This window comes from Pezoporus wallicus, unplaced genomic scaffold (genome assembly GCF_028554395.1).
Source record: "Pezoporus wallicus isolate ANWC-B61680 ecotype Strahan unplaced genomic scaffold, APGP_CSIRO_Pwel_v1 contig_749, whole genome shotgun sequence".
Lineage (NCBI taxonomy): Eukaryota > Metazoa > Chordata > Aves > Psittaciformes > Psittacidae > Pezoporus > Pezoporus wallicus.
Window position 1 is genome coordinate 5,528,215 of NW_026641327.1, and position 15,345 is coordinate 5,543,559.

Sequence of the window (15,345 nt, forward strand, 5' to 3'; positions counted from 1 at the left end):
CCTTGACCCACTGAAATGATGTTTCTTTCTGTCTTTCCACAGAATTCAAAGTTTAAATTCAACAAGGTGGAAGCAAGACTGTATTTTTCCCTGTTGGTTGAAATAGGAGCATGAGTGGACCTATCCCTTTGATTCAGACAAATCTGGACTTAATGAAGCTACAGACATGCACATTTCTAGCAAGGGTCAGAAGCTGAATTGTTAATATTCACCCGAAATTGAAGAGCATGCGTTAAATCTGGTAAGGAAATCTCATTTCCTACCTTGCTGCAGTAGTTAAACTTTGTTTAAAAGTCTAATGCATTTTACACCATTACTGAAAATTATAGCTTTCAGTTTTGATTCATGCCTCAGCTTAGTTTACAATTAGAAGTCCTTAGATAATGTACTGCAAATCTTTCTATTAAACCCACAGAGCTTGTTTTCTGTTAAAAGCATTGAGTTCATAGAAGGCTGTTTTCCTCAATGCTAGCACTTTTACAAGCTGCATATGCTGTAAAAATGCTGTTAATGTGACAAAATTACTTGCTCATTAAGGAGCCGCACACTAACAACTGGGAGATCCAGTACTGTGGCTCTTGAGTCAACAACAGGGCCCAGAATGTGAAAGCAGTAGAGTACGTTTACAGTACATTGGGCTAAAGAGACAAACCACCATGTGGATGGATCATAAAACACGGCTGGCTCATGAGCTGCTTCTTTCATGGATTTCTGTAGTTAGTGGGCAGTTATGATGAAGAAGCTGGTATGACAGAACACTACTGGTGCTGCTAGCTTCAAGTGTGTACCAAGCTACTGGAAGGAGGGGTGTTTTGTGATCTTGTGGCTCTTTTAAAGGGGAGTTGAAGTACAAACAAGCTGACTGAGAACATGACTGAGAGGAAGACCCAAAACTCTGTGTAGGACCCCAGCTCTTTCCCTCTGTAAGAAAAAGAGAAGCCTGTTCAGGAATTGGTATCTACCATGGTGGGGATTAAAACTTTTGCTGGCTCCATAAGAGAATTTGTGCATCTGTCCCATATCCCTGCCCTCTGTGGCAGGGGTTTGCCCCTCAGATTGCAGAAGCAGCATTGTGAAATTGGGTGTGATATCAGGCTTACCTTTGAAATCTCATCTTCAGCTATATCACGGTATAGTAAGGTACTACCTTTCCTCACAAACCTTCCTTCTGTGAAATCCAGGTCATAGTAACTATCCTGATAATACTGAAGGGAGAAATGCTCCAGTGAGTAAATTATCAGAAAGACAAAATCTTTTTTGGCAAGTCTCACTTTGAGATTTGTGGATTCCTTAAACTGGCCATGGCAAGAGTATTTGATGCAAATGCCATCCAAGGGGAAAAAAAAAACCAAAACTCTAATTTATCATTCTGTAATAATTTAAATCAACTTCAGTGACAGCATAATAGTGAAAGTGATTTACATTTCACTCTATACCAAACTAAAACATAAATTCCTCTGACTGGCAGGAAAGAATTGCACTATTAATAGGTATGAAAATGGATCCGGTGCATTTGTAGAATTTTAGGTAGCCTGAAAACAGCACACAGTGTGTATTAGGGTGACCACACAAAGGTATCAGGAAATGGCCGTTTCCTGGGCCCCTTTAAAAAAAAAGGATCTTTTGCAGTCAGTGATATTTGTTCAAAGTGAGTTGACTCACCATGCTGCTTTTGCAGTTTCACACTTTTGCAGCTGTTCAGCTTAAGGAAGCCTTTCCTTCCAGCGGTTTAATCTACTGCTTTGCTTCAATCCCATCAGGAAATAAAGTGTCACTAGGGGACTGTTACCCAGCATGACGTTCATCCAGGATGGATGTCTGCTCAAGCTGCAGAGACACCAGCTGGCAAAGTAGTTGGCCTGTGACAGAAATGCATAGGATGTAACACTACAGAGAGCAAAACCCACTTTTTTGGTCACTTATTACCACTCAGCTATGCTCTTATGACAGGAGCATGTCAGAAATAGCAATAACACGTGGAGCATGAACAGGTTTCTGTGACCTCATGAAGTGTATCTCCACAAAGCTTGAAGACCTATAGATTTGTGTTCCAAGTACCATATAACCATCTGCCCTCCAGAATAACCCCTACTCACCTAAGGGCTTAAGGGCCATCTCTCACTGCTGCAAGTCTGTAACCTTCCAGAGTGCTGAATGCTACTTTCCACAATACATGTTTTTTTCCATCTTTCCTGTTAATCTCTCTTTTCCTACAGACCTTCCATGCAGGTGCACGTTCAAACAGTAGTTCTTCCCCATGTTCCCTGCACTGTCTCAGGTTTCCTACATGTTTTACTCTATGAATATGTGTATGCTGGTTAATTCTGTAAAGTGCTGAATTTTGCCAGTCTTATAATTATTAGGGACACAAATACCTCTAAGTTTCACAGAACTTGCAAAATTTTCCCATCTTTGGGAACTCACCTGTCTTTTTGATCTGACTGATACTGCCCAGTAGTCTAGAAAAGTTATTAGGAGAAAGAGGCTTACAAACAGTGTGACTGAAGAAACACTTTTCCTTAGGAAAACAGGCTGTAAGGCGGATACATGAAAGGTCTGGAGATGGCTCTTGAGTAACAAAGATGCACACAGCATTCTGAGATAATCAACAAAATCACATAGGGACCACCTGACAGATTTCACTAAGTATCAATAATAAACATATAAAATAAGTATGAAAAAACCCCACACGAATAAACATCCTCATTTTTCATTTACCTGTCAGCTTTGTGAGCAGGGAGTGCAGCAAGGCCCTGCAGCTCTGGCTGCACTTGTATGATCTGAATAGTTTCAGTTACAACCTGGATCTTAAAAACAGAGTTGTGTGCATTTGTAAATTGAAGAACCTGAGAGTAAGAGTCTATGGGATGTTGGAGCTGGGTATTTTGTTTTGCCCCTGTGGGCTGAAGGAAGGAAGGAAGGAAGGAAGGAAGGAAGGAAGGAAGGAAGGAAGGAAGGAAGGAAGGGGAGGGAGGGAGGGAGGGAGGGAAGGAGGGAGGAAGGAAGGAGGGAGGAAGGAAGGAGGGAGGAAGGAAGGAGGGAAGGAGGGAAGGAAGGAAGGAAGGCCTCAGCTACATCAAAGAATGAATAACAGTCTATGTGCTCCTGGAACAACTTCCCACTGGTGGGCATGGATGGAGTGGATCACAAAAGCTAGGAGGAATTTCATGAGAGCTGAGGACCAAGCATTCCTTGCCAGCAAACCTCTAGGAATGCTGGGGCACATTGATTTTGATGTCCATCACAACAAAAAAATACTTGATTCAGCCATTTTGGGAAGCAGTATAAAACTCACAGACAGAAACAACATTAATAAGACTTTATGCAGTGGGGGTGATAGTTTGACATAGCAAAGAAATAGTACATATTAGGTGAGGTGAAAAATGGAGTCACACCTAAAAGAAGTCTCAGGCTGTTATGTGGCCTTTAAGCCTTTTTCATGTCAAAGGAAAAAATTAAGCTTTTTAGATTATTTTTGCTCTATAAGTTTCAGTTTTCATGAAGCCAAATTGAGGTAAATCTGAAATTTCATATAACTTTAAAAGAGCACTTACTAAAATGTTCCTGTTGTTCACAGTAATATGGAGTGAGTCAACTTGTTCCACACAGTGATCTTAACTTTCTTCATATTTCAGCAAATTCTGCACAGTCCCAGGAGTGTAGGTACAGGCCTGTGTATTATTGCCATTCTGCCCCACCACTCCGATTCTGGTGAAGTAATACTTTCTGAATACTGTGTCTGCTAACTCTCTTTGTGCAAGAGGTAGATGCATGTATCATCTGGTTTGTAGTAGAGAATCAATGAAGTACATTTTTACTTGTTTTGTCTTTGCAGAGGCAACAGAATCAAGAAGATAGCAGCTTGATGACTCTAACCGAGATAGTAATTAAGATAAAACAGTGGTATTTCTAGCATATTTTAAGAAGCCTGGAGAAATTAGCATAGTTTGCAGGAAACTGTGGCCTGGAAAGAGATATTCTTTAAGAGTAAACATGAAAATATTGTCCTTTTACCAAGCGTAGTGGGGAACTGATATGTCTCTCCTGTGTTTGGATATGTAAGTAGTGTGGGTGAGTTAAGAGGAGTTGAGAATACAGTTTGCAGGGCAACTGGGAAATTAATGAGATCATTCAATCTCTTTCCAAACAAGCATTTTTAAAAAATATTGTATTTCCATCATTATCCAAAATTTTTAACACATCCCTTTATTTTAACTAGTTCAGTTTTATGGTTAACAGCTAACTGCAAAAAGAAATAATAACCTGAAGTGTCCTTGGAGACGTTAACTGTACCTTTCTATTCCCTACGAAGATGTCCTGGATTTAAAGACTTTGTGTATTAAAGCAAGTTAGAGAAGAAATAGCTTCTTTTTCTGACACTTGCACTCCTTTCCTTCAGCTTGTGCAGAAGGCTGACAGCCTATCTCATTCCCATCAGCGTATCCCACCACCAACCCTGCAGTTGGTCTATTCTACTGGTCTTCCTGAGCCCCTCATTTCTGACCTGCAACAGCACACTCCATGAGAAGTCAGGTAGGAGTTGAAAGCATTTGTCATTGCTAAAGTATCCAGTCTCAGCTGTCAGTTTCAGCTTTTTGTCCTTCAGGTGTTTGTTTTGCTGGATGATGGTATAATTTGGGGGTTTATAATATGGTCTCTTTAGAGATTATTTTAAGCTTCCAGTGGAATAGCAGAAAAGTAGGTACCCTCCTTCAGAGAAGCTGTGCTGGTTTTAGTTGGTGTTTGCATGTTTTAACTGTCCCTCTGCAGTTGTTAATCAATGGTATGGGGCATTTTAAGATTTTCATACTCAGGCATCAGCTGATTCTTCTGCAAGCAGATCCAAATTAAGCGCCCATGCTCTGCCTTTTTTATTATCTAGAATGTGCTACTTGTGCATCTCATGCATTCTGTCCTTTAACTGAGCTCTGACATTGTGTCACCCCATTAATATCAGCTGTTATACCCAGCACCCTCTTGGGGCTGCATGGAAAACTGAGGGAGGGAGCAGAACACTTTGTGGCTAAGAAGCAATTTCCTTGTTGTTTGAAAAAGACTGCTTGGAACAACTATGGGAGAGCTTGCAGACAAAATTACTGTGCCCATTTGCTCTGTGACAGTCGCTGGCAAGGAGGCCTTGGGGCCAGTAATTTGCTTCCCTCCTGTCTACATGGTTGTTTCACAGTTCTGTGAAACTCAGCTGAAACACTCTGGAGAGCAGAAGACTCTAAAGAGTTGTTGCAGGTTCACTAGATGGGAAGAGCAATGTCTAGTTCAAGATCAGAAAGACACAAGACACGCTCAGTGGGTTGACTCCCTCCCCTTATCCCCCTTTCCACTCCCTACCCTGAGGTTGGTACCAGTTTGAGCCAGAAGAGCTCTCAGTGAAAGTGAGTGTAAAAAGCTGCCCAAAAATGTTTTATTTGGAAAGGTAAGTACATTGCGAGATTGTAAAAGAAACACGGTACCACATCAACAGTGCCCAAGGACATGGTATTTGTTACTGTAGCTGCTGCAAGTTTGAATCCCAGTCCCCACCAAAATGTTTGCTGGAAGGATGAATCAATTACTGTTACTGGAAGTTACACTTTCTGGTCTGAATAATACATTTGCACTTCTGAGGTCTCACTGGGCAATCAGGTGGAAAAGCCACTGGTGCATGAGCAACAGTAGGAAATCGTGGGATAGCAAAACTGACCCATTTAGAGAAAATGAACTGCTTATTTCTACAACAGGCCACCCACCCTGAAAACAAAATGTGAGACTAAACTGCAAGAATAAATGGTATGCCTCAAAATAATTATTCAGACACTTCTAGCAAGTTGCTCCAGCTCCTGTTCATGTTAGCTTGCCCCTAATATGAAAGGTGTAGTTCTTTGCTCTCTACAGCTTCCTGAGGAGGGAAAGTAGAGAGGGAGGTGCTGATCTCTTCTCCCTGGTATCCAGGGATAGGATAGGTGGGAATGTTTCAAAACTGTGCCAAGGGATATTGGCAATGTTTACACTGAACAATAGGAAGCATTTGTTTTCTAAGTGAGAGGTCAGACACCTGCCTGTTAGAAGTAAGACAGTTTTATGTGGAAATGGGCATAAAGCAGAATTTTAGATGTGAATACTGTTGGGTTCTTAGATCATTTAAAAGAGATGTAGAAAACATTTCCTTGCACCTCTCACCTATATAATAGATGGCAAAAAGTCCCTTTGGCTTAGAGAACTCTGACGTTAGAGTTGATGTAGACCTATGGTCTGGAGTTTGACCTATTCAAGAGTATTCAGGGGTGTAAGGAACTACATAAACTGGAGTAAGGGAGCATCCTTTTATCAAAACGGCAGATGATCAGTACAATTTGCCGAGTGAGAAAAGGGTATTTTGAGGTGATGAAAATCTCTGGCAGCCCAACTTTCCAGTTGAAAACATCCAGTCCCCAGGAAGCTTACACTGAGGTGTTGAGATTATTCATAGAGGAGGCGGCTTGTTACCTGAAATGGGCTCTGTACCAGAGCCTTGGAACAGGACAGCAGCAATACTGAAGGAGCTATGATGAAGTCACAGAAGTCCTGAGAAGAGGCTAAGTCAGCCAAAGCTGTAAACCTCTAGGGACTAGAGTGGATAGGAGTGGCAGCAATAAGAAGGTCATGATGACAACCCCAGAAGCATGTTGCAGCACAGAGGAGGTGTGTCAGAGAGGCTGTTGCTATGAGATTTCTTTGGATAAACATCTGGAGCCCTTGGACTTACTGACGTGATGCTGCTGCAAGAGCCAAAACCTCTGTCACTATGTTAGTTGAAACCCTGCTGCTTAAAGAGCACTTAGCACCATCTCAGCTGTGAAACTACTGCCTTCAATGAGTGTAGTGTCTCCGAGAGGAAACATCTTCATATAAGGTACAATCACATGTAGAAAAGAAAAATGGTCTTGTGGTTTCATCTGAAATGAGGATCCTTACCCTTGGCTTCTATAGACTGTAATTTTGTCCTCTGGCAAGTCACTTTGGAACAATCTCATTTTAGTGGCACATAGCCAAAACAACTGCCTTGGTCCCCAGGCTGTGGGTGTGGGTAAGAAGCAGAACATGTTATGCAGTACACAGGGAGAAGGGCACAAGATTATCTTTCTCTGCTAGGGACTCCATAAACCTGCCTTTTATTTTGCTTTGCACCATAGGTTAAAAAAAAAGAAAAAGAAGCCAAAAAAACCCGAACAAGGCATCTCTTTATTTCAGCTCCAGCCTCCAGGAGCGTATGACCTGTTTTTCTGTGTCATTTAGCTCTCAGAACACCAGCTCTAAAATCACCTGTTCCAACTTCACAATTGCTTGACATCTCTGAAAGCTGTTCTGGGGATCTGGAGTCAAATAGTGATGTGGACTTTATAGGAGGCACCTAATCTTGGGCTTAAAGGGAATTATGAGGCTGAATGAAATGCTGCTAGTTAGAACCCATTAATATCCTTAGTGGCGTGTGCTGTACAAGTATTAATACGGCTTTCTGGGAAGTGCATGGCTCCGTCAGTGCCACACGTGAACGGATTTCATAGCTGCCTGTAGTTTTGTCCCATTGGTGTTCAAAAAAGAGGAAAGCTTTGTGTTTGTTCTAAGTGGCTTTAATTAAAGTGTATTGAAGAAAAAGCTGAAGAGTATAAAAGACTATCCACTGTTAGGAGAGCAGTTTATCTTTCTCCTAAAATGCCTTCTTTATTCAAAAGTACTTTCACACAGAGGGTTCTGTGTTTCCATTATACCTTTGGTATGTGTCTTTGATTTTATCAGCTTGCCTCTAATTTCTCTGTCAGAGTTTGGTAAGCTGTAGACTCTTCATTTAACTCAGCAGCTTTGAAAATCATTTTGAATATTGTGTATGAGTCACTGTACTGAAGGATGAAAAGGAGTGAGTGTGGAGAAAACTGGAGTTGTTAAATGTGTTCATATACATGCAGCAACCAGGGGCTGAATAGGAGACCACTGCTCAGGGGGTCTGCAAAGACAGACTCCAATAGAGTGCACTTGTCATATCTGAGTCCTACAATGTCATTTATGGGAGCATCTGGACTCAGCAGCAGGCTTCTTGTCATTAGAGAAAATTGGTCTGATACCTGACTTGACTTTCAAGAAAAAAAGGAGACAGCTTCCCTGATAACCAGTACATCTTGTTCATGTGTTCCCACAACTGCAGTGTTCTGAAACTCAGGAGTTTCATAGAGCCAAGTGGAGCTTATGAGTGCCCATGTTCATATCCCTCAGAGGAGACAAACCACAGTGCTCCAGATTTCATTTTCCTGGGTCAAGGCCTCCTCTAAAGTTTTCTCACGTTTGAAGAAGATACAGTATATTTAGTGTGAAGTTGGTTAGCCAGTGCATGGTGCTGGCTACCTTGCATGCAGACCCCTCTGGTGAAATTATGTCTCTCCCTTTATAGCCTACTGCACATGCCTTTGTTCACGTTTGATTAACCTCTTCCAGTTCCCTTTGCTCTGGTCTTGCCACCAGCATTTTTGTTTCTCTAACCAAAAGGATTTTCTTATATGCATCCACTGGTCAGCTATGTTCTTCTCTTTGCAGTGCCAGCTTTCTTCAGATTCTGCCTCTTTCCTTCCAGCCTTTTCATTTTCATTTTGCTGTGCTACAGGATGTGCATAAGGAAAGTTTATCTTCTATAATATCCATATAACTATAAGCCATCCCTTTAATCTAGGGGACAAAGTCTGTGGGATAGAAGGGAGCATTCTGTTGGGCATCTTTCTGAACCTTGTTATCCCAAACATGAATTCAGAAGTAAGCTCAGACAGCAGAAATCAGCTCAGGCTGTGCTGCAAGGGAGCTAAATCAGCTGTTCACGAGTGGCCTTGGTTCTTTTAGACTCCAAGATTTCAGGTGTCTGTACAAACTGTATCAATGTGTTTTTCCAGTTGTGAAATGTTTTCTACCCCCAAGACTGAAGAAAAATTCCACTCTAACTTCTACAGCCCATGAATAAAGAATTTTTCTTAATTACAGTAAAGAGATGGATACTACCACACAAGAAATATTAATATGTTTCTGAGGCAGAAGGATTGCACTTGTTTCTGTGAACCTCTTGGTACGTAGAGATCAATGGGAAAAGGAAATTTAAAGACAGATGACATGACTGATAAAAAGCTAGTTGCCTGAAGCAGTTGAACTAGGCTAAAGACATCCGTTGTTGAAATTTTTATCGCAAGGAGATTTCACTCAAGGGAAAACTTACTTCATAGCATGCTGGTAAGAAAGGGAGAAATCTCAAGGGGGGAATTCATGGACCAACTTGGAAATCTTAGAATCATAGAATCATAGAATAGTTAGGGTTGGAAAGGACCTTAAGATCATCTAGTTCCAACCCCCCTGCAATGGGCAGGGACACCTCACACTAAACCATCTCACCCAAGGTTTCGCCCAACCTGGCCTTGAATACTGCCAGGATTGGAGCATTCACAACCTCCCTGGGCAACCCATTCCAGTGCCTCACCACCCTAACAGGAAAGAACTCCCTCCTTATATGCTATCTAAACTTCCCCTGTTTGTTTTAACCCGTTACCCCTTGTCCTGTCACTACAGTCCCTAATGAAGAGTCCCTCCCCAGCATCCCCATAGGCCCCCTTCAGATACTGGAAGGCTTCTATAAGGTCTCCATGCAGCCTTCTCTTCCTCAGGCTAAATCTTAATTCCAGTGAACTTCTAGAAGCATATGGTGTTCATCTTAAGCTGTGAGGGATCTCAGCTCCAGAACTGGAAAGCTTCTGACAAGCACATGCAATATATTCCTTAAAATAGGAATTCTTCATGGTTGCTGTAAAAATATCACTGGGGAGCATCACTTCAAAAATGCAGTGAAGAGTGTCCTTGGGAGTTGCAGGTGAATGCGCAATATCCTACCTAGAGGGAAAGCATTTCAGGGTAGACAGAAGAGAAACACATACTCAGAAAAACAATTACATAACCTGACCACATCACAGTTTCTGCATAAAGTCCTCAGCTTGTCTTTGAAGTAATCTGAAGACTTAAAAATATTGGGAAGAAAACTCTGGCATGTATCGTCCAGTTTTTTTGGAGGTTTTGATGATGTTTGCAAGAAAAAGGGATGTTATGCTAGAGAGGTATGGTTTTTGTTCCTAATTAAGTTCTGGCTAGGCATCAAATGTTTTAAAAGTACAGGCTGTTTTGCAAAATGTAGGTGACGTAACAGTGGCTTGCAAAGATCTGTGCTGGGATTGCTCTTGCTCCATTTTGTTGATGATTTAAAGACTGAGTTGAAGATGTGGTCACTGTGTATCACTATCCATGTTAGGGCAAACTAGCACACAAAATCTAGAAAGAATTCAGTGAATTCTATTTTGTTCAGTGAACTAAATAGCAGGCACAATTTAACATGTACATACAGACCCATGTACAGTAGAAAGAAAAATCTGGGTTTTCACAGATGGTGATGAATCTAAACAAGGAAGTTTTCCTTCAGAAGCAGAGATCTAGGACTGGTTATTGACAGTGGTTCAGCCTGTTTCACCCAGACAAACAAAACAATGAGAAAGTATTGCTTTAGGTTCCCATAAAATGAAAGCTGTAGTCACATGCAGCAGCAATCTGAATATCCTTAAAACAAATGAAAGGAAATAATTGTGCAGAATTCAGTGCTAACAGCATGTCATAAAAAGCAAGGTTTGCAAGATCTAAAGAATTAGATCATTCTGCTACCATTAACAGCTTTACAGCAGACAAACTATACGAGTAATATCAAACGTCAAAATCTGGGCTATAAACTTCACTTCTGGGAAGTAAAATGAAGAAAAATACCTTCCATAGAATGTACAGTGAGAGAAGTATAATTTTAGTTGGCCAGAGGTTACCTTCCTCTTACACAGAAGAATGGCCTGGACTGGTGAGTTAATATGCTACTTTGCTGTTGAATTCTGATGACCCATCTTCAGCTTTAGTATTTGTGAGGAAGAGAATGCCTGTCTGTGGGCTTGCATCAATTGTGTGTGTTTCCTCATTGGATGTTATTATTTTATAGAGAATGGAAGTTCAGTTGAAATCAAATGAAATTGTTGGCAGTTTGAAAGGCTGGCTGCCTCCTTTGCCCTTTTTAGGTTATGTAATATGGTAAAAAAAAATATTGTATTTTATGCTTTATAACAATTATTTCCAAAGTAAATGTATCCATCTCTGCTAAGTGTTTTCACTGAAATACCAAAAGTCAGGTGTTCTTACTTTAGCGTCTGAAGGTCAACCTCCATCTCATAGTGACAGATTTTTCCAAGACACTGAATTATATATTAATATCTAATAAAAAATGTAAAAGTACAGAAATTGTTTTTAAAACGAAACTGGAAAAAAAAAAAAGAGAGAATCATTTCTTTCAACCACAAAATTGATGTAACTGCTATTTCCTGTTGGGAGTCTGATTGCCCTTTTACTCGGTTTATTCCCACTGGACTTAAAGAAATAGGTCTTTTCTTCTCTTCCCTTTTTTTTTTCTTTTCTTTTTATTCTTTGAGGGGGAATTACAAGATATTTTCACAGCAGAATAAACTACTGATGTAATAACACATGTAGTGTTTAGTTAACACACGTTCACAGACGGGCAGCAATTACTAGCATTTTTCTCATATTAAGTTATAACTGCTGAAATCTTATAAAGCCTTACTGGAGCCAAATCTTCAGACACCAAATAAGATTGCTGAAAGCACTGAAGGTGTTTATAAACATGTGGTGTGTCATTTTTCAAACATTGCTTGGTATTTAGCCTTAGTTTGAAGTCACCTTTAAGAAGTCAGATGCCGCAACATCTGTCTGTGTTTATATATATAAATATATGTATATGCATCATGTATATACATGTATGTACATGGTTTAGAAAAGGAACTAGCTGAGAAGCTTACCTTTGGGACTTTAGGACTGAAGGATTCACATTTTGAAGGAAGAATTAGAGGAAAATATTTTGTGTTAATGACATGTATTTTCTGAACCTTTACCTGCAGACTCTTCCCTCTCTCAAGAAGTATCGTTTCCCCATAAAAACTGTGGAAGACTTTTTAAAGTCCCCAAAAAACTTATAAGCCATTAGATACAAATTAGGTGATTATATGTGAACAGTGCCTAAATCGTTCTGTCTGGATAGGTAGGAACTCGGTAGTATTAGGCAGCAGAAGTCCCTGATGTGATCATCTATTAGCAGGCATCTCTTGATAATTGGGGATAATAGCAAAGTAGTGAACAGAGACTTAATTGTCACTGATTTTTTTTTTTTCCAAAAGTTTTACCTTCTAGAAATTAAAATTGCTTTCTCTAGACTGAAAGATACACTTGATATTCAGCCCCAGTAACCAACTTGACTCAATGGTGAAATTAGAAAACACTGCAAATAAATCATGGACTGTGTTCAGAGCGCTTCTGTCTGTCATGATCAAAAGTGTTGTGATAAAGGTAATGGATTACTCCTCTTCACTGGATGCAATCACTGTGAACATCAGCAGCCGCAGCACCTGACGTGACCAGTAGAAATGCAACCTTGACATAATCAGTTGTGACTCTCTGAGGCTGGTTTTCTGGCTATGAGGAGCAGGTCTGTGTGGAGCAGTTGGTCCGAGATCCTTGCTTTGTTACAAAATTCACTGTGAAGCACTCGGCATAGCTGACAAACGAGCTCATTTTCTGGGTGTGGTTCTCCAGGGTTTGGGAAGGACAACTGCAAAGTTCTCAGCGAAAGCTTTTTTAGAGTGCTGAGTATCGATGAGCTGGTAAATTGTTTTGACTTGTTTGCTTGTGACAAGGGTGCTTTTGAATGATGCGCAGCCATAGCCAAGAACAACTCACTTGTCATGAATGAGAATGTCATGGATCTTTTTTGTCTAAGATTTGCTCTGGGGGTCAGTGGGGCATTATTATTCTGCTTTATCTTTCCCTCTGGATGTCTGTCAGTTGCAGCAAGAGAAGAAGCAAAAAGATGAGAAAGGACAAGCGGAAATCCAAGAAACCTGTCAGGTAGTTAATACACAACAAGGTTTACACAAGGAAACGGGAGAGAGCCAAGACGTATATGCATGGCTCTGGAACCGTTCCAGAGGTTTCTGAAGACCAGGAATGTTTTTGTTGTTGTTGTTCACTGACACAGCTGACCTGGGTGTCTGCCAGGGAAGGGGGCAGGCAGAGGAGGGTGTGTGCGTGTTTGTCTTTCCCTCCTCAGTATGAAATACGTCTTCTTTCTTCTGCCATTGGCACTGCTTGTAATTGTGTCTGGTTACAAAATCACCATCTCCCCTGTGGAATGATGAGGTTGTCTGAATCCCAAGTTTGAAGGGATGGACTTCTGCGTAACTTTTATTTTTGTTTTGCTTTGTGTTTTATTAAGGTTTTGCTTTTTGGTGCCTGTAACGCAGTGCTCTAAATACATCTTTTGTTTCTGTAAGGGCAATGTCTGAAATGTTCCCTTCTGATTTTTGTTTGAGTATGGCTACAGGCTATTTTTAATTTCCTCTATTTGGTAGCCTTTAACAGGGTCTGATCCACACTCAAGGACTAAAAGCCTTTTGAAAATGTTGTGTCATCCTACAGATAGTCCCTAATAGGTCTAGCACCTATTGTAGACAAAATAGTTTACAGTACATTCAATAACTTATGCAAGGTAACTGGTTCATTTTGCGCTGATTTACTGCTGTTACACCCACAGACAGGATTCATATGGATGGGTTAAATGTATGTGTGTGTATATATATAATAGCTAGATACAAATGCATGTTTCCGTATTAATTTTAGAGCATTTAAAGCATTTAAAGCGTTTGAAAAAAAAATAAAAGCCTTCTTCAGACAAGCTGATACTGTTGAAATTACCTTTTAACTGCTCCCCAAGGGTCTTTGATTCTTCTCATTTCAGGGCATGGGGACAGTGGCCCACAAACAGTGGGATACAGGCCAAGAAGTCTTGCATGTGCACGGTTTCAGTGAGTGCTTGCGTGTCACACCTTATGCCAAATCAGTTGGCAAAGGGACAAGTTTTGCTTGCAACAGCTTCCTGTACACAGTTCAAAACAGCACAGCTTCCAGTGCCATCCTGTACAAGATGAACTCAAATGTACGCAGTGTCACACCTTACCTCTAACTCCCATGCATCCTCTTCTCAGTGCTCGTCACCTCTGGCCTAGATTAAGCCACTGAAAGGCAAGTGTGTACAGGCAGTGGTGTGGCAGCTGGCTGGGCTCCAGGGGCTGTTCCTCATGGAGAACAGTGCTTCATCAGGCTCTTCTGTGCCTGCTGGGAACACGCACGTTGTGGCACATGTTGAGTCAACATGTGGCTCATGCTGAGTCTTGTCCGGTCTCTACTCCCAGTGCCCTCTGTGACTCTGAGCCATGAGAAGAAGACAGGACTTACCTTCTGCCCTTGCTCAGGTACCAACCTAATGCCCAGAAAATGGGGACAAATACTTCTATTAACATCACTGTGGAATCGCATAGTCCTTGGGCAGAACTGCCTCACAGTATGGACTAGGGAAGCCTGGAGAGGTTCAAGGTTGCCTAGGAATCATCGATTTCAGGGAAATAAGACTCCATCAAATATGTTGTCACTTTATGGTGGCCAAAAAGGGAGTTTGGATCTGCTTGAACATTATCTCTTTGTCAGAAAATCATCCTGGGGGAAGTAGCGGGATTTGACACAATCAGAAGGGCTCAAACAGCTGACTTGCTACTTTTCTCCCTGTTACACCAAGTAAGTAGCACCACTTTCTCTTTCAATAGCAGTTTCCTATAAGGGGAGTGTGCACAGTGTTCCTTACTCATTCCTGTATTTTTAGCTAATGAAAAGGAGCAGTCCATTTCTGAATCATCGTAATTACATACACATTAAGAGCAAAACCAAACCTAATGCTAATAACTATGTTGAATGGAATTCTAAGCTGCTATAGGTCACTTGATAGAATGCAAGCTGAATTTAATGTATTGAAATGTGCCTCAGAAGCTCTGCAGAGACCCTTGTACGTTCTTTGTTTTATCAAATGAAATAGAGAGGGCTTAGATTACCAATGCCACTAGTGACAGCAAATTTTTGGGGGCCAGACTGCACTGCAGAAACTGTTGTTCCACTTGTCACTGCTCAAGTAACTGATTTGACATTCAGCAGCTCTTTGAAAGAAAGCAAGCTTACAGTGTTTCCTAACATGAGCTGAGCAGGATGGAGCGTGCTACCAGATATGTCAAAACTACCAAGAAAATTGTTTTCATAAACATTTAGACCTCTGAGAAGGACCCTTCTACACACCTTTTGTTCCATGTGCTTACCTTGCTAGAAACTGTATTGAGGGCTCACCTGAGTTTATCAGCTCTGTGGCATGGGCCCAGC